Below are 19,406 nucleotides of genomic sequence, written 5' to 3' on the forward strand. Positions count from 1 at the left end.
AACATACAATCTAAACATCACATATACAAGGTGCAAGATTACAAATGAGGCTACACCCACCTCTACCTTGAGTGCAAGGTGAAGTCCTCCCCCCGCTTATTGTATTTAATAGCACTAATATTCACAGATAAAATTTTGTGGATGCAAAAATAGCTAGTCCTTTGGAACCCTAACGAGCGAAATTTGTACATTTGTGATGAAAAGAAATGGTGCAAAAAAAGGAGAAATGAGAGGATAAATTTGAAGATAAATGATTAAACGTGTGATGTAAAAAATCAATCAATTAAAAATTTTGAGAATATTAGGCAATTTAATAAAAACGAGGGTGAAGATTTACCCTTTGTGGTCGTGGAAGAAGCCTGCAATTGTAGAGATATATTCATGGTAGTAGTGGCCTCCTTTTTTTAAAAAAAGAAACTTTTTTTTTTGCTTTTTCCTTTTTTTTCCCATGGGCCTGCCCACACCAAAAAGGTTGAGAGCTCTAGGCAAGCACCTTTTTGATAAACAATTGCTGAGCGACAATACCCTTTACTTCCGCACAGAACTGGAACGGTGGTTCTTGGGCTCTAGTCAGCAAACACATCAACGTTGAGGGTGCATGGGCGTGGTCACAGTCTGTAAAGAAATGTCAGACAGGCGGGTGATTGTGGTGATCTGATTGGTTGGGCAAAACGTTTTCGTGGGCTTCCACCCAAGTGTGTAAACACCCTAAGTTGCCCTTGTGCTAGCTTCTCATGTAGTCATGTAGTCATGTAGTCATGTCCAATGTGTGGACCTTGATTTGTCCACTTGGCTTCCCTATCTTGGGTTCCTGGGTAGTATATGTATGTGTACTTGTACCTTCTTTCATTGGCTCATGTTGGGGTTTCTTCGGAGGGTTTTCGGTTGCGTGTTTGTGCATAATAAACATGGCCACTAGCACGCGTTCCCACCCCATCGTACAGGTGTTCTAGCCCAATCCCACCACCCCATTATGAGGTGTTTTGGCCCCAAGGCACGTGCAAAGTGTGTGCGCCTACTAGAGCAATTCTTGAAGTTCTTGCTATAGATGTAGTGCTCTGGTTTCTTCCAAAGGCTGGTTGCTTGAATATTATTTTTAATTGTTTTGAACTTGAAGTGCATCAAAATTTTCTCTTAAGAATAATTAAAGGGATACTTATGTACAAAAAGGTGTTAAATACACTGCAGATCTAGCAGTGGTAGTATACATTATATATATACTACAGTAGTATATATACATTGTATATATACTACAGTAGTGGTTGTATACAGTATGTATTCTCCCACTGTAGATCCAATAGTGGTTGTATACAGTATGTATTCTACCACTATAGATCCAGTAATGGTAGTATACAATGTATTCTAGAACCCCTCATTGGTTTGACTATTCCTTCAAAAAGAATTTTTTTTAATTTTATTTTTTCTTTTTTTTAACCTCTTTTGGCCGCGTGAATTGGTGTTTCACGTCGTGAAACGATTTTCATGCATGAACTAAACTTTACGTGGAAATTAAATTTTACTTTTATTTATTTATTTATTTATTTATTTATTTGCTGCGTGAACTGGTGTTTCACGTCGTGAAACGATTTTCACGCGTGAACCAGACTTCACGTGGAAATTAAATTTTAATTTTTTTCTTTATTTTTTGGCCGCGTGAACTGGTGTTTCACGCCATGAAACGATTTAACGCGTGAACCGAACTTCACGTGAAAATTAAATTTCTATTTTATTTTATTTTTTTCCTTTTTTTTGCCCACGTGAAAATCTAGTGTTTCACGTCGTGAAACGGTTTTTACGCTAGACTTCACAAAAAAATAAATTTCATTTTTGTTTTTCTGTGTGAACTGGTGTTTCACGCCGTGAAACGGTTTTCATGCATGAACCAAGCTTCACGTGGAAATTAAATTTTAATTTTTTTTTGTTTTTATTTTTTGGCCGCGTGAACTAGTGTTTCACGCCGTGAAACAGTTTTAACGCGTGAACCAGACTTCACGTGGAAATTAAATTTCAAATTTTTTATTTTTTGATCGCATGAGAACTGGTGTTTCACACTGTGAAACGGTTTTAATGCATGAACCAGACTTCACATGGAAATTAAATTACGATGTTTTTTTACTTTGTCACGTAAACTGCTGTTTCACGCGTGAACTGGACTTCCGTGGAAATTAAATTTTAATTTTTTTTATTTTATTTTTTTTTACTGCATGAATTGGTGTTTCACGCCGTGAAACGGTTTTCACGCGTGAGCCAGACTTCATATGAAAATTAAATTTTATTTTTTTATTTTTATTTTTAGCCGCGTGAACTGGTGTTTCACGCCGTGAAACGGTTTTCACACGTGAACCGGACTTCACGTGGAAATTAAATTTTACCTTTTTAAAAAAAAGAATTTACTGCATGAACTGGTGTTTCACGGCATGAAACGATTTTCACGCATGGACTGAACTTCACGTGGAAATTAAATTTTACTTTTTTTATTTTTTTAATTTTATTTTCCCATGTGAACACCAGTGTTTCACGCTGTGAAACGGTTTTCACGCGTGAACCAGACTTCATGTGAAAATTAAATTTTGATTTTATTTTTTCTTTTTTTTGTCGCGTGAACTGGTTCTGTGAAACTGGTTCTTCACGCCATGAAACGGTTTTCACGCATGAACCGGACTTCACGTGGAAATTAAATTTTAATATTTTAATATTTTTTATTTTTTGGCGCGTGAACTGGTATTTCATGCCATGAAACAGTTTTCACACGTGAACCGGACTTCACGTGGAAATTATTTTTTTTATTTTTTTTATTTTTTTTACCGCGTAACTTGTGTTTCACGCTGTGAAATGGTTTTCATGCGTGAACTCCGGACTTCACGTGGATTTTTTATTTTGTTTGGCCGCGTGAATTGGTGTTTCACGTTGTGAAACGATTTTCACGCGTGAACTGGACTTCACGTGGAAATTAAATTTTGATTTTTTTTATTTTTATTTTAGAGTCTAGTGAAAAATACGAATTTCCCTTTTGGAGGGGACTGTTTTTTGAATTTAAAATGAAAGGGATGTGGGCATTTTTTCCCAAAAAAAAAAGGGTAAATGGAATAAAAAAAGTCAACCTTTTAATGACACCCCTTACACCCTTTATAAATGACCCCCAAAATGGACGAATTGATAACTCATGAGCATCTTCTCATTGAATGCTCATTAGCCTTAATGAGTTATGTAAAAAAGTGATTAATCAATCTAAGATTAATCCTTTCACTAATCTTTCCCTCTTTTATACTAATCAAGGACTCTAATTAACCACTAATCCCTAATTAATTCATACAATTAAGCACACCATTGGATAGATCAAGGAAAAACTAATCTTTGTGCATCAACCATTGTGTAAATTAATCTAAATTAGGAGATTAATTAGACTCTTGATTATAGTCTCCTCTTTAAGGCAAAATTAAGCAAAGAGAGTCAAATTTCTCCAATTGATCAAAAAATTGATATGATTAGGTATTTTGATGCATCTAGATACTCTCAAAACACTCAAAAATCTAAATTTTGACTCCTCATATGATCAATTTAGACCCCAATTAACATATTTTTTAATTTTTTAGCCTCTTGAACAAGATTAATCACATTTAATGACAAAAACCAGTCCATTAAGAGAAATTAGTCAAATTCAAGGATTTTTTGATGGTTTTGAGAAATTTTTTGAAAGATTAAGCTATTCCTAATGCTTGCTAACACTCTAATTGAAACAATTTCAACAAAAAACACACAATTAAACTAAAATTAATGATCTTACATCTATGTTTAAACTAAAGAGAGCTAACATTCACTAAGAAATGCATTCTCTTGCATTGTTTGATGCAATGGATATAAACTAAGTGTAATACAAAGTATGTGGAAGACATAAGAACATGAAAAACCACCAAAACAACAACAAAAATAACAAATTAATCTAAAAATTAAGCAAAAAGCATTCTTTTCAAAAATAAAAAAGAGAGCTATTCTACACCAAATCCCACACAAATCACCATCAAATACACATATTTTTCATGGGAAACCACTAATCAAGATAATGGGCAATTTGTTATGCGTAGATTAGAGGCAAAACGATGGAAAAAGCCAAGGGATGGCTCCTCGACAGCGATGCCAAAAATGTTATGGCTCACCCTAACCCTCCTTGAAACACATCCAAAAAGAGCTTAACTAGTGAACCACAACTGTCGTGTGAGGATCTTTCCAATGGCCGAGCTCATAACCCTTGAGATCTCCACGCTCTACAACTCCTTGTTGAGAAGCGATTCCATCGCGTCTCCCGTGCGAGCGTTGTCACACTCCGTGTTGCACTACGGGTCCTCGTCTCGCTCCTTTCACCTCACTCACACACACTCACTAGCATGCATTAGGGAGAAAGATTAGTAAGAGGATTAGCAAGAGCAAGACTCAATTGCACAATGGGAGAGTATGTTGTATTATGAGAGAAATTCACTTATATACATGGCCACAAGTGTTCACACTCACTGAAACTGTGGTGACTGGCCGAGCACTTTAGGCTCATAAGAGGCCTAATGCTATTACAATGACTACTCTCATAATATATCCATGAATTATCCACCTCTTCAGTGCTCACTCTCTCTATCCTTCTCTTTACTCTCTATATCCTCCTCTCTCTCTTCCCTTCTCTTTGCTCTCGTTCCCTCTCTCTCCTTCTCTCTCACTCACTGTTTATGTCCTTCTCTTTGCTCACTCTCTCTATATTTCCTTCTCATTTCTCAACACAACATACTTAACTAACTCATGTTTTGTGTATAGATCCTCGAGTTTAAAAACGCTTCACTACATTATTTATCCATCCAAGATTTAAAAATGTCGATTATTTAGTGGTTTGTACGACGTTGTACATAAACATCGTTGCAGAGGAGAATGATATCTTATTGTAAAATCCCAATATGCATTGCTCTCGCCCTCTTTCTCTCTTTTTTAATATGAAAAATAAGATCATGACATAATCATAAACAATTCCTAAACCCAGTCACTTGAATATTCACAAATAGATATGTTTACTACACTACAATGAAATCTTCATCAAGACACCCTCCACTACATCTTCTTTGGGATCAATACAAACAATCTTTGGAAGAGAAGTCATATGGCATGAGATTGGAGCGCAGGGTGTAGCCGTCCTTGTAAAAATATTAGAAAAGTAAAAGGTAATTTTCCAGATACATTCCTAGAGGACCTCACCGATCTTAAGAGTTTGTATTTTGGGAAGCTATTTGAGGAAATGGTGGGATCCCTAAAGAAACAAGGTGTGGTAGCTTCAAACCCTGCTGTCGTTCAAGACTACCAAGCATGTTGTGTTTAGGTGCATAACATTCTACAAAGCATACTTACTACTTAGTTGTAATCTTAAGAGTTTGTATTTTGGGAAGCTATTTGACGAAATGGTGGGATCCCTAAAGAAACAAGGTGTGGTAGCTTCAAACCCTGCTGTCGTTCAAGACTACCAAGCGTGCTATGTTTAGGTGCATAACATTCTACAAAGCATACTTACTACTTAGTTGTAATCTTATATTTGTAAACTAAATGGAAATAATAATGTGTAGATGGATTTTTAAGTATCATACGGAGAGATCTATTGTAGATGTGCCTGCAATCTTAAAAGATTGGCACAATCCAAAACACGAGAGCTCTATGTATACACAACAGCAACTTTAAGACCTTTGGGATGCAGGGATATATAAGAGATACCCATTGTTCCTTGACTTTCCAAGTAGCAAATTTCCCAAGAGCGAGAAGGAGATGTATACTCGGGCTGGTAAAGCGAAGAAATCAACCATGGTATGAACTATACAATTATATATTTCACTTTATTTTTTAAATATTGTTTCTTATATCTTTTCGAACCGTGAATTCTATTGTGAAGCCTAGAAGTCCAAGTGACAAATCACATGTTCAAGGCAAGGGCAAAGGTCTTATGAAAGATGAACGGAAAAAAGTGTCAAAAAAAGATGCAATGAAGCAAAAGAAAAAAGGAAAGTCACTATAGGGAAGAGGACGACTCTGATGCCTCTCCATGATGAGAATATGATGAAAGCAATTCTGATGATAGCACTTGCAAGATCGAGGCAACCCCAAATGTTGAAGAAGTTGGTCATGCAGCAATACAGGCAGGGCACCCTTTTATATGAGGTTCATTGGTAATATTGTTACATTGTTTGGATACTAACATAGATTAAGTTATGGATTCAAATAAGCTTGGCAAGAGGTGAAGCGCCAAATGCACCATTGGTGACCTATTAATCCACCTAGCCTAGGTGAGTTGACTCCAATTCAAATGAATTTGCTAGGTATGATTTTACTCATTGGTAATGATAATGCAAAGAATTTGTGTAGTGCATACACTTACAAAATGTACGCTTTATAGGAGTGTCTCGTCGTACCACGATAGTAGTCCTCTCGTGGCACTCCAAGCGAACATCAAAGTGCTAGTTCCTCTACTGTTATAGAAGCCTCGACGTTAACAGGTGTAATAATCAATTGTGACCATGTGTGAAAAGATTGTAAAGGTGTGTCTTTTATATCCTGTAATGACAATTGATGTATAACTCTACTTAACATGGTGTGGCATGACATCATTCTACAAAGATGATGGCATTTGTTGGGGATCCTTTGAAGATAGGCCCTGCACTTCTAAACTAGGAGTGTCCACCACCGAAGCTAGAACATGTCTTTGATATGATGTAGACGGCTAACGTGGGAGACATGAACTTTACTGTTAAAAGTGTTAATACAAGCACAATGTGTGATTGTATTGTAGTGAGGTTGTCCCACATGAGGTTCTGTTTATGGCTACCCTGATGACATTGTCGCACCATGGAATCTCTGCACATGTGAGTGATGAGATGATTTTCCCTTCATCAAGACCTTATGCGTTGTTGTGCATATGTTGCATGTATGTTATGCTTACGTTTTTTGTGTATGTCATTTTGATGCCATGTAGATGGAGAGGAGCATGCATTTCTTCAAATTTGTGAGACCATCGTAGATGACAATGGCTCTATTATTGTCATCGGTACTTTGTATCAAGTGGCAACCATTATAGCTCATGTCGAGCACTCTGGCTTTTCCTTAGACACCTTGGTAAATATGCAATGTACAACGTAGGTCTGAAGGGCCTTTTGACAAGAGGTAAGTAACACTAACCATAAAGGTTGCCATTGAGCATTACTTTTTGCTATAAAAAATCACCTCATACTCTTGTGCAGATACATATCCTCGTCGTCGTTGCTACCTTCATGAGCATAGTTGGACAAAACCATACACAATCTTTCTCACCTGATTATATCATCGATCCTTGCACTGGGGTAGATGCCCGGATGGGACATCATGGCGAAATATGGAGTTAACATTTTTGTGCTCCAAAATAAGGGGCTTACATTTTTTGGTGGAATTAAGAGAGATGTTTTCTTTGCAGGTGGATCTCAGCATGGATATGAGTTTTGGTAGGATAGCCTGTTGAGGTGTCATGTAAAGCAAGGGCAAGTGTTAGTAGAGCTTTATGCTGGATGTGGAGATTGTGCTATGGTAGCACAAAAATTAGGCATGCCTGAATAAACTTGCATTTGCTGAGTTGCCATTGAAATTGTTATTCAAACAAAATAGAGTACTTTGTAAATATCAAGAAGATAGAGAAAGCAATTATTACATACTTTTAGGGATTTGTGAATCCTTCAGCCTCTGCAAAATCGCCAGCAATCAAAATATCCAAAATCTTTGTTTTGTGGTCATTCGGCGCCGAGCTAGTTGCCATGCTGTATAACCTATCCTCTATCAAACAATCCGATTTCTCGTCCTAATTAACTTGCACTAGTTGTCTGCAATACAACACCAAAATTAAACCGTAACATTAAAACCATAAAATTTTGTTGCCTACGAAATAGACAGAGGAAAGAGTGTAGGATTTTTTACTCAAAGAAACCTTCCCCTTGTGCAGGTTTTGGAATCATCGCCCCCCCAGCCGCCTTGTAACATGCCTTCACTTTCTTTCATCTTTATAAAATGTCGTTCTCCATTTCTCTTCAAACTCGTGTGCAAGAAAACTATCTACTACTAGGGGGTCAATATCTCGGCGGGTGGTTGTGAGGTACTCATCCTATTATCCCATTCCTCCTTCCTTCGCCACTGGGATCTCATGGTAGGCAGCCTTCGAGCAACCTTCAATGAGACTATGATTACAGGCGCCATGCGAGAGAGACTCTCGGAGGGTTTGATTCATTTGATTCCTAAGGAGGGTGGTGACAGATTGGAGATTCGGCAGTGGAGGCCCATCACCCTCCTTGGGACCGCCTACAAGTTTTTGGCCAGGGCCATCACGCCGGAGACTTCAACCTTTCCTCCCCGACTTGATCCATGACACTCAGACAAGTTTTGTTCAGGATCGAAGCATTTTGGACATCATCTTCACTTTCTGGGAGGTGACAACTTTGGCCAAGTTGCGGCGGCAGGACCTCATAGTGCTCCTCCTCGACTTTGAGAAAGCTTATGATAGGGATGATTGGAGCTTTCTGAAGGGCACAAGGTACCGATGGGGTTTCCAGAGGACTGGATCTATGGTGTTTCAGGACTGTACTCAACCACTCCAGGCTTTCATTTATTAGGGAGCACAAGGTGATAGATTTGCCCTTTCTCGCTCGGTACGGCAGGGCTCTCCACTGGCACCTTACCTTTTCCTATTTGTCAAGGCCATCAAGAGTTTCCTCTCCACTCAAGAGACGGGACTCCAAGGATGGTGTCTCCCCCTCTATACTCAAGAGGAGTTGCTAGACTTAGAGTTTTCAAATGACACGGCAGCATACCTATCCGAAAATGTGGGATGGTGTCTCCCCCTCTATACTCAAGAGGAGCTGCTGGACTTAGAGTTTTCAAATGACACGGCAGCATACCTATCCGAAAATGTGGGGAATCTCCAGAGATTCTTTGCAAAATGATTGAGATCTTTTGTTGTGCATCAGGAGTGCAGATCAACTGGCACAAGTCCTGTGGTTTCTGGGTAGGCTCTGCACTCACCACCCAGTTGAGGCTTTCCAATGGATCCCAAGGGGCATGCCAATCCGCTATTTGGGATGCTAGGTGGGCATCGATATCTCTCCAGGGCAGTAGCTCGCCCCTCTTCTTCTAAGCATTCGGAAGAAGCTTTTGTGGAGCTCTGCAAGGGTCTCCTTAGTTGGTCAAGTGGTGGTGGCGAACCAGGTCCTTCTTGCCACCATGTGGTACATAACTTCTTGTTAGGCCTTCTCCCGAGCATGCACTGTTCAAGTACAATGGTTGATCCGGAACAACTTGTGGGTTGGTAGTGATGGGAGGCCTACCTGGGCCAACGTGGCATGAATAGTGAACATTCAGCCACGAATCAAAGGGGGCCTCGGTATCATTGACCCCGCCATTCAAAGTCGTGCCCTGCTAGGCAAGCTAATTGTTAGAGGACTCCTTCCCGGTGGTGAGCCTTGAAAGGACTTCCTCTTGGCCTAGATTTCAGCCCGTACCCCAAGCCTGGGCCAACGTGGCATGAATAGTGAACATTCAGCCACGAATCAAAGGGGGCCTCGGTATAATTGACCCCGCCATTCAAAGTCGTGCCCTACTAGGCAAGCTAATTGTTAGAGGACTCCTTCCCGGTGGTGAGCCTTGAAAGGACTTCCTCTTGGCCTAGATTTCCGCCCGTACCCCAAGCCTGGGGGGCCGCTGGCTAGATGGATCTTCACTGAGATGTGGGTCCACGGATTTAGCCCAGCTTTTGAGCACAGATTTACAGCCATCCTACTCCGAGATTGGGATCACCTCAGGCCCTTAGGTAGTTAGCTCTAGCGCCCTTAGAGGAGCGTCTTCAACAGCCCCTGATCCGTTTACCCCAGTGGCCATATGTTGCGGGGCCGACCTCATGTATCATGGGGAGTAATGAGATTGGCTTGCACACAAACAACTGCCCCCAGAGGCTCAGGAGAGAGGCCTGGTAGGGATCAAGGGGAGAGAGACTCAGCCTTGACATTGACTCTACTATTCCCCAGGAGTGGCTGACACCTATCCCAAACCCAACCCCCCCCACAGTGGCTTGGGGTGTTTACTTGGCATGATATTCTCTTGGCAGTCCATGGCGCGGATGAGGGCTACGGTTTGCTCACTTTTTCTATTGGTTCTGATGGCAAATTAGAGAGATCAAAGTCCCCTTTGGAGGATTTCAGTGGTTGCACCTTTAGAGGGTGAGGGTGATTGGATTTTAGGCACATGAGTGGCGCATAGACCCCCCATCGGCCAAGTTGGCCATGGAGAGACTATGGCAGTTATGGATTTGAGAGATCCAGCCCCTCCCATGCCTCTAGTGGGACCTAGGGGAGTGGACTTGGCATGATCCTACTGATCGGGAGGAGACTCTGGATACACACTTTTTCGCATACACAGCGCAGCTAGGCCGCAGGATCCAGATGCTAGAGGTTGATGGCGCCTAGTAGTAGTACATTAGCAATGACAAAGCCTCCCATAGCATTTTCTCAAATTTTTGGAAGAGGCTTTGGGACAGTTTTTGACCCCAAAAGATCACCCTCTTTCTTTGGTTGATGGCACACAGGAGCTTGGCGGTTGGCACGTGGTTAGTCATCATTGGTGGTCGAGCATAGCAGCTTGTCCGAGGTGCGACAGCCCTCAAGAGTCTCATCGACACTGTCTTTGGGATTTCCCAAAGGCTTCGCAAGTTTGGCAACGGATTCTCTGCAACTTCACGATGGACAAGACCTCGACCCGTAAGCATTGTCTCTTAGGCCATAGAGCCTAAGGTTATCAAGGATTATGAGAAGAAAGGTGGAGGGCTAGCCCTTCACGTCTCTCAGCTTTGTATTTCGGTAGTACAAATCCCAGTCCCATCTACTGACCACTAGAGACCGGCTCATGCCAGAGATGGGAGATTTGCAGTAGCATTGCAGCCTGGCACATATGGAGAGCTAGATATAGTGAAGCCATCGAGGGTACCCACACTCCGCATACAGAGTCCATCAGGAGCATTTGTCTCAACATCATCCATGCCCTCTGCGATCAGTGGGGGAAGTTAGAGGGCGGCTCCAACCGCATGCAGAAGCAGCGGGAAGCTTTCTTGAGGCTTAAGCGGCCTGGCCCATTTCTCACAAATAGAGGTGGTGATCCCACTTGGCATTATAGACCACCTGTGTGGTTATTCCCCCCCCTCCCCCTATATGAGATAGTCTTCTCCTTATAGAGTGGGCAGCCGGAGGAGAAGTGCATCTTTCTCCACCTTTGATTATTTGTTCCCCGCCTCACACATGGAGGCAAGGTTGTACCTAGCCCTTCATGGTTGTATATAGCCCTTCATGGCTGGTTTTTCTATTTACTAATAGAAGTATCTTTTTCCTCGAAAATTTAAAAAAAAACAAACTTTTGACATCTATTCTCTTTTGCCCCCTTTTATTTCTAGAGTTTCCTCTCGCAAAGATGTTTTAGTTTACTCATTGAGGAAAAGTAACTATTCTTATGCTTGGACGTCAAAGACAATAACAGTTGTTAGTGGGGCAATCTTAGATACATGTTGTAAGAAAACTCTTAGCCTTCTTTTCTTAGGGAGAATTATCATCATATATGAGGAGTTACAGATTCAATTATCAATGCACTAGAACTTCCCAAGTTATTTTTTATAAGTTCTCCATTGGAAGCTTTCATGAACTTTCTTTTAAAAGAGAGACTTTTAAAATGAGTGTAGGATCCTAGATAAGGCAAGGTGGCACTACTAGCGCAAGTAAGGTTCAATGTGTAGACTTGAATCTGTAGGCTTGATAGGGACAATGCTAAGAGCCAAGTAATAATCTCAACTTTAAAGATGAGCACAATCACTCTAACATAGAAATAAATACACCAAGTGCCAGCACTCGCATGATAGTTTATACAAGAAGGGCTTTGTAAAGTGTTGGAGCAATGAGCTGGTACTCCAAAGAATGTCCATCCAAAAGTACATGCATCAATCTTTCTAGAACCTCATGGTCGAGCACATTGAACATGTCCCTTCATTGGACTTGGACTCTAGGTTTTTCAACAACCAGCAATCTTGCTTATAGCAAGGTAGCAATCAAGGCTTTGCTCTCTCAGGGAGTTTACAAATCCATACACATTTTCACCTATCAAAAACCTGACGACGAGCGAAAAGTAGCTATAAGCTTGAGCTCCACCATATGTTGTCCTCAAATGTCAACCCACACCTTTGATGAGGTGCACCTCACTAGTTCTCCTAGCCACACAGAAAACGGAGGGACAACCACATGATCTTCCTGATGACAAGCAACATAAGGGCACCAAAGCCACCTATTTGAGCTAAAGTTGAGAAGAACTTAGATTCAAGAGATGCTTCCTTCACCACATCACAGTAGATTACTACATTTTTCATACAAAAATTTTATTAGACAAAGAATTGGGTGTCCAGATGAATTATCAAAATACAGAATAAATACATTGACAATGGAAATGGGTAGAAAAAAAAGAAATGAAAACCGATCGAATTAAAGTGGCACCATGGATTAACAATGGATAAAGCACAAAAATGGGGTGGGGGGGGGAAAAAACAACAGAGAAAATTTGATGGAATAAAATTGGCATATGGGTTACAAGTTCACAGCTTACATTGCATGTATCTTTGGACTGTTGTGTTGAGCAAAACTGGATCCATTAGAGAGATGGAGGTTAGGATGGTTCTCTGATCCGTCTCACTCACTATGGAGTCGACAAGATTAGGACATCCAACCCTAGTGATTAGTGATTTGTTAAGAGCAAGATGAGACACTTCCTTGGTGCAGAAATCAGAGCCATTGGTAATAAGAGAGCTTCTGATTGGCCTCTGATGAAAAGGACAGGAAAGTTCCAACCAATCAATCCATATAATTTATTTTATATATATAAAAAACCCCGTTTTACAGATGGTTGAGGTTGATTAAAACTATTTGAAAATGATTCAAGATTTTATTAATGCATGTTTAAGAAATAAGAATTAGCACCTGGAGGCCATTGGAGATGGTGAAGAAGTCCACATGGGAGGTCCAGTTTCAAGACTGTACTCAACCACTCACAATCAGGCTTTCATTTAGGGAGGAGCACAAGGTGATAGATTCGCCCTTTCTCGCTCGGTAGTAGGGCAGGGCTGTCCACTGGCACCTTACCTTTTCCTATTCGTTGAGGCCATGAAAAGTTTCCTCTCCACTCAGGAGGCGGGACTCCAAGGATGGTGTCTCCCCCTCCATACTCAAGAGGAGCTATTGGACTTAGAGTTTTCAAATGACACGGCAGCATACCTATTTGAAAATGTGAGGAATCTCCAGAGATTCTTTGCAATAATTGAGATCTTTTGTCGTGCATCAGGAGTGTAGATAAACTGGCACAAGTCGTGTGGTTTCTGGGTAGGCTGCTCTACACTCGCCACCCAGTTGAGGCTTCCCAATGGATCCTGAGGGGCACGCCAATCCGCTATTTGGGATGCTAGTTGGGCATCGATATCTCTCCAGAGCAGCAGCTCGCCCCTCTTCTTCTAAGCATTCAGAAGAAGCTTTTTGTGGAGCTCTGCAAGGCTCTCCTTAGTTGGTCAAGTGGTGATGGCGAACCAGGTCCTTCTTGCCACCATGTGGTACATTAGTTCTTGTTGGGCCTTCTCCCGACGAGCATGCATTGGTCAGGTACAATGGTTGATCCGGAACAACTTGTGGGTTGGTAGTGATGGGAGGCCTACCTGGGCCAAGGTGGCCTGGACACTGATCATTCAGCCACACGAAGTAGAGGGGACCTTGGCATCATTGACCCCACCATTCAAAATCGTGCCCTACTAGGCAAGCTGATTGTTAGAGGACTCCTTCCCCAGTGGTGAGCCTTGAAAGGACTTCCTCTTGGCCCGGATTTCAGCCCATACCCCAAGCCTGGGGGGTCGCTAGCTAGATGGATCTTCACTGAGATGTGGGTCTGCGGATTTAGCCTAGTTTTGAGGACAGATTTACAGCCAGCCTACTCCGAACTTGGGATCACCTCAGGTCGACCCTTAGGTAGTTAGCTCCAGCGCCCTTATTAGAGGAGCGTCTTCAACAGCCCCTAATCCGTTTACCCAGTGGCCGACCTCATGTATCATGGAGAGCATTGAGATTGGCTTTCACACAGACAACTGCCCCCAGAGGCTCAGGGGAGAGAGGCCTGGTAGGGATCATGGGGAGAGATAGACTTAGCCTCGACATCAACTTTGCTATTCCCCAGGAGTGACACCTATCCCAGACCCAACCCCCCCCCACAGTGGCTTGGGGTGTTTCCTTGGCATGATATTCTCTTGGCAGTCCATGGCGCGGATGCGTGCTACAGTTTTGCCCACTTTTCTATTGGTCCTCCCGATGGCAAATTAGAGAGATCAAAGTCCCCTTTGGAGGATTTCAGTGGTTGCACCTTATAGAGGGTGAGGGTGATTGGATTTTAGGCACATGAGTGGCGCGTAGACCCCCCACCGGCCAAGGTGGCCATGGAGAGACTATGGCGGTTATGGATTTGGGAGATCCGGCCCCTCCCATGCCTCTAGTGGGACCCAAGGGAGTGGACTTGGCGTGATCCTACTGATCGGGAGGAGACTCTGGATACACCCTTATTCGCATACACACAGCGCAGCTAGGCCATAGGATCCAAACGCTAGAGGTTGATGGCACCTAGTAGCAGTACATTAGTAATGACAAGGCCTCTCACAACGTTTTCTCTCAGATTTTTGGAAGAGGCTTTGGGATAAATTTTGGCCCCAAAAGATCACCCTCTTTCTTTGGTTGATGGCACACAGGAGCTTGGTGGTTGGCACGTGGTTGGCCATTGCTGGTCGACCATAGCAGCTTGTCCGAGGTGCGGTAGCCCTCTAGAGTCTTAGCGACACTGTCTTTGGGATTTCCCGAAGGCTCCGCAAGTTTGGCAGTAGATTCTCTGCAACTTCACGATGGACAAGACCTCGACCCGTAAGCACTATTTCTTAGGCCACAGAGCCTAAGGTTATCAAGGATTATGAGGACAAAGGTGGAGGGCTAGCCCTTCACGTCTCTCAGCTTTTTATTTCAGCAGTACCAGTCCCAATCCCAGTCCCATCTACTGACCACTAGAGACCAGCTCATGCCAGTGATGGGAGATTTGGAGTAGCATTGCAGCAGCCTGGCACATATGGAGAGCTAGATATAGCGAAGCCATGGAGAGCTAGATATAGTGAAGCCATGGAGAGCTAGATATAGTGAAGCCATGGAGAGCTAGATATAGTGAAGCCATGGAGCGACCCACACTCCGCCTACTACAGAGTCCATCAGGAGCATTTGTCTCAACATCATCCATGCCCTCTGCGGGTGGGGGAAGTTACAGGGTGGCTCTAACCGCATGCAGAAGCGGCAGGAAGCTTTCTTGAGGCTTTAGCGGCCTGACCCATTTCTCACAAATAGAGGTGGTGATCCCACTTGGCATTATAGACCACCTGTGTGGTTATTCCCCCCCTCCCCCTATATGAGATAGTCTTCTCCTTATAGAGCGGCCAGCCAGCCGGAGGAGAAGTGCATCTTTCTCCACCTTTGATTATTTGTTCCCTGTCCCGCACATGGAGGCAAGGTTGTACCTAGCCCTTCATGGTTGTATATAGCCCTTCGTGTGGCTGGTTTTTCTATTAACTAATAGAAGTATCTTTTTCCTCGAAAAATTTAAAAAAAAACAAACTTTTGACAACTATGCTCTTTTGCCCCCTTTGATTTTTGGAGTTTCCAGAGATCATCTCGCAAAGATGTTTTAGTTTACTCATCGAGGAAAAGTAACTATTTTTATGCTTGGACATGAAAGACAATAATAATTGTTTAGTGGGGCAATCTTAGATACATGTTGTAAGAAAACTCTTAGCCTTCTTTTCTTAGGGAGAATTATCATCATATTCGTCGAGGAGTTAAAGATTCAATTATCAATGCACTAGAACTTCCCAAGTTATTTTTCAGAAGTTCTCCATTGCAAGCTTTCATGAACTTTCTTATGTGCAAGTTGCTCAATTTAAATTTAAGCTGGAGGTAAATATCAGGAAACATGTGCAAGCCTTAGCATCCATGCTTAGCTTTCAATAGCATAATGCAGACTGGCCTACTTGCAAAATCATAACACATTTGAACTTCTAAAGAGTGTAATGCATGCATTTAGAATTAGTGTTTTGGAGGAATGGTTGTGTGATGGTGGGCAGCTTTTCCAGGGTTGCCATGTTCTTGCTTGCCTTCAAGATGCATAGCTATTTTTTATGGTTCAAAGAATATGTGAGGTGGTTGGTATTAATCCCTGCACCCGATAGCAAGTCATTCAAGCATGTATAGAGTCTCCTAGCCTTTGGTCTTATTTAATTTAACTTCTTATGGGAGTGGAAGATCCATTGAGCCCTCAAAGAGTAACAACTACCCACAAGAAAGGCTAATCATACTAAAGTTAAATTCTGAAACGCCAGCCCTCTCGTCACTACAATAGGAAAAGAATCAGCTTGGGTCTTTGAAACTAACTATTGATAGAGGCAATTATGTGGTGAGCCATGCATATGTTCAATAATGGGTTGTCAAATATAACTATATGTTTTTGTTAGGATTTTATTTGCCATCTTATTTGGTCATAAGCAATCGAATTTTCCATTGAATCTTACAAATTGTATTCTTGTATAAATGAAGAAACATTGGCATTCATGTTTGAACGAACAGACATAATATTCTACAGACTGTGAATTGATCAAGGATGACTAAGAGGCTCAGAAATGTTGCACATCTCGATATTGATGTCAAAAATAATCTTGAATGATTGCATGTCATATAAAGAAATAGTGTAATGTGCACTTTTGAGATAAGATGAGGTCACCTTTTAACGTTGTAGCAAGCAAACAAAGCACGCGATCAAATGATGGGATGTGAGTGCCCTCTTGATTAAAAGCTTGATGCATAAAGAGAGAATGATTGAGTTATATTAATCACCTATGAAAGACCCAAAGGGTCTATGAGAACAAAAAGTGTACAATGATGTTCATGAAATCTCATCATCATGGGAAAAAAAAAACACAACAAACAACAAAATGTATACAATGATGTCTAGAGATGGAGTGATGTATATCCAACCAATCTTGATCTAAAACATCAATCTATGAAAATATCCATGGACGCCTCTCAACATCACCTAAGTAAGTCACTCATGTGGTACTGGGGGAGCCCGTCTAGGATAACCGCATGAGCGAGAGAGAGAGAGAGAGAGGGAGAGGGAGAGAGGGAGAGGGAGGGAGGTTGCCCTTTAAAGAAAATATAAATAGTTTCTTGCTTGAAATTTTTCTTTGAAAAGAGAAACTTTTAAAATGAGTGTAGGATCCTAGATAAGGCAAGGTGGCACTACTAGCGCAAGTAAGGTTCAATGTGTAGACTTGAATTTGTAGGCTTGATAGGGACAATGCTAAGAGCCAAGTAATAATTTCAACTTTAAAGATGAGCACAATCACTCTAACATAGAAATAATTTCAACTTTAAAGATGAGCACAATCACTCTAACATAGAAATAAATACACCAAGTGCCAGCATTCGCATGATAGTTTATACAAGAAGGGCTTTGTAAAGTGTTGGAGCAATAAGCAAGTACTACAAAGAATGTCCATCCAAAAGTACATGCATCAATCTTTCTTGAACCTCATGGTAGAGCACATTGAACATGTCCCTTCATTGGACTTGGACTCTTATGTTTTTCAACAGCCAGCAATCTTGCTTATAGCAAGGTAGCAATCAAGGCTTTGCTCTCTCAGGGAGTTTACAAATCCATACACATTTTCACCTGTCTCAAAAACCTGACGATGAGCGGAAAGTAGCTATAAGCTTGAGCTCCACCATATGTTGTCCTCAAATGTCAACCCACACCTTGGATGAGGTGCACCTCGCTAGGTCTCCCAGCCATAGAGAAAACGGAGGGACGGCCACATGATCTTCCTGATGACAAGCAACATAAGGGCACCAAAGCCACCTATTTGAGCTAAAGTTGAGAAGAACTTAGATTCAAGAGATGCTTCCTTCACCACATCGCAGTAGATTGGGCAACACTTTTCAACATATTTAGTCCAATTGACTTGGATGCCAAGGGCTTGTTTGTTGTCCATCACTTGGATAAGTTGCACATGTGAGCTTGTAAGGGTATCATTGGCCATGTTCCAAAATTGTCTGTCCGACACAGGTGGATTAGAAGCATAGAGTTGTAGCATGTGTGTAAAGGCCTCATATATATCTCGGAGTGACTCGAAGGGCTCGGTCACATTCCATGATGTCACATCAGACATCAAGAATACACAATCATTCAATGCCTTGTCCAGATGAATTATCAAAATACAGAAGAAATGCATTGACAGTGGAAATGGGTAGAAAGAAAAGAAATGAAAACCGATCGAATTAAAGTGGCACCATGGATTAACAATGGATAAAGCACAAAAATGGGGTGGGGGGGGGGAAACAGCAGAGAAAAATTGATGGAATAAAATTGGCATATGGGTTACAAGTCCAGCTTACATCGCATGTATCTCTGGACTGTTGTGTTGAGCAAAACTGGATCCATCAGAGAGATGGAGGCTAGGATGGTTCTCTGATCCGTCTCACTCACTACGGAGTCGACAAGATTAGGACATCCAACCCTGGTGATTAGTGATTTGTTAAGAGCAAGATGAGACACTTCCTTGGTGCAGAAATCAGAGCCATTGGTAATAAGAGAGCTTCAGATTTGCCTCTGATGAAAAGGACAGGAAAATTCCAACCCATCAATCCATATAATTTATTATATATATATATATATATATACATAAAAACCCCATTTGCAGATGGTTGAGGTTGATTAAAACTATTTGAAAATGATTCAAGATTTGATATGACATGCTGTTGCGCAACAGGCCAGCAAATCGATGGATAATTATGATACAGAGAAGGGATGATTATGTACAAGAAAGGTGTTAAATACACTGTAGATCTAGCAGTGGTAGTGTATAGAAACTCTTTTTCTTCCTTTTCCCTCTCCTCCACATAGCAAAAGTTGCCCAATGGTGTTCTAGGTTTTGTCTAATGGTGTCCAATGTGTGGACCTTGATTTCTATACTAGTATTATACTAGTATTGTACCGCGCATTGCTGCGGGCAAGGTTTCAAAAAGAACTATTCCCTCTCTACAACCATCTCTCTCTCTCTCTCTCTCTCTCTCTCTCTCTCTCTCTCTCTTTCTCTTTCTCTCTCTCTTTCTCTCTCTCTCTCTCTCTCTCTTTCTCTCTCTCTCTCTCTCTCTCTCTCTCTCTCTCTCTCTCTCTCTCACACACACATGCACATGACCCTCTCCCTCTCTCTGTCATGTACACACACTCTCAAA

The 19,406-nt window shown here is 41.7% G+C and overlaps 1 protein-coding gene across 1 annotated transcript in view; it reads right to left on the minus strand.

Annotated features, from left to right (window-relative positions):
• The window catches only part of LOC147604619 (uncharacterized), a 32,738-nt gene extending 13,798 nt beyond the window's left edge, over positions 1-18,940 (minus strand). Inside the window, exon 1 of the mRNA XM_086794870.1 lies at positions 18,924-18,940. The gene's annotated coding sequence lies outside the window, so the exon portion shown is untranslated. The remainder of the gene's footprint in view (positions 1-18,923) is intronic.
• Between the last annotated feature and the right edge of the window lie 466 nt (positions 18,941-19,406).

The sequence above is a fragment of the Cibotium barometz genome, chromosome 61 (assembly GCF_041138505.1).
Source record: "Cibotium barometz isolate CiBa-2024 chromosome 61, ASM4113850v1, whole genome shotgun sequence".
In the NCBI taxonomy this organism is placed as follows: Eukaryota; Viridiplantae; Streptophyta; class Polypodiopsida; order Cyatheales; family Cibotiaceae; genus Cibotium; species Cibotium barometz.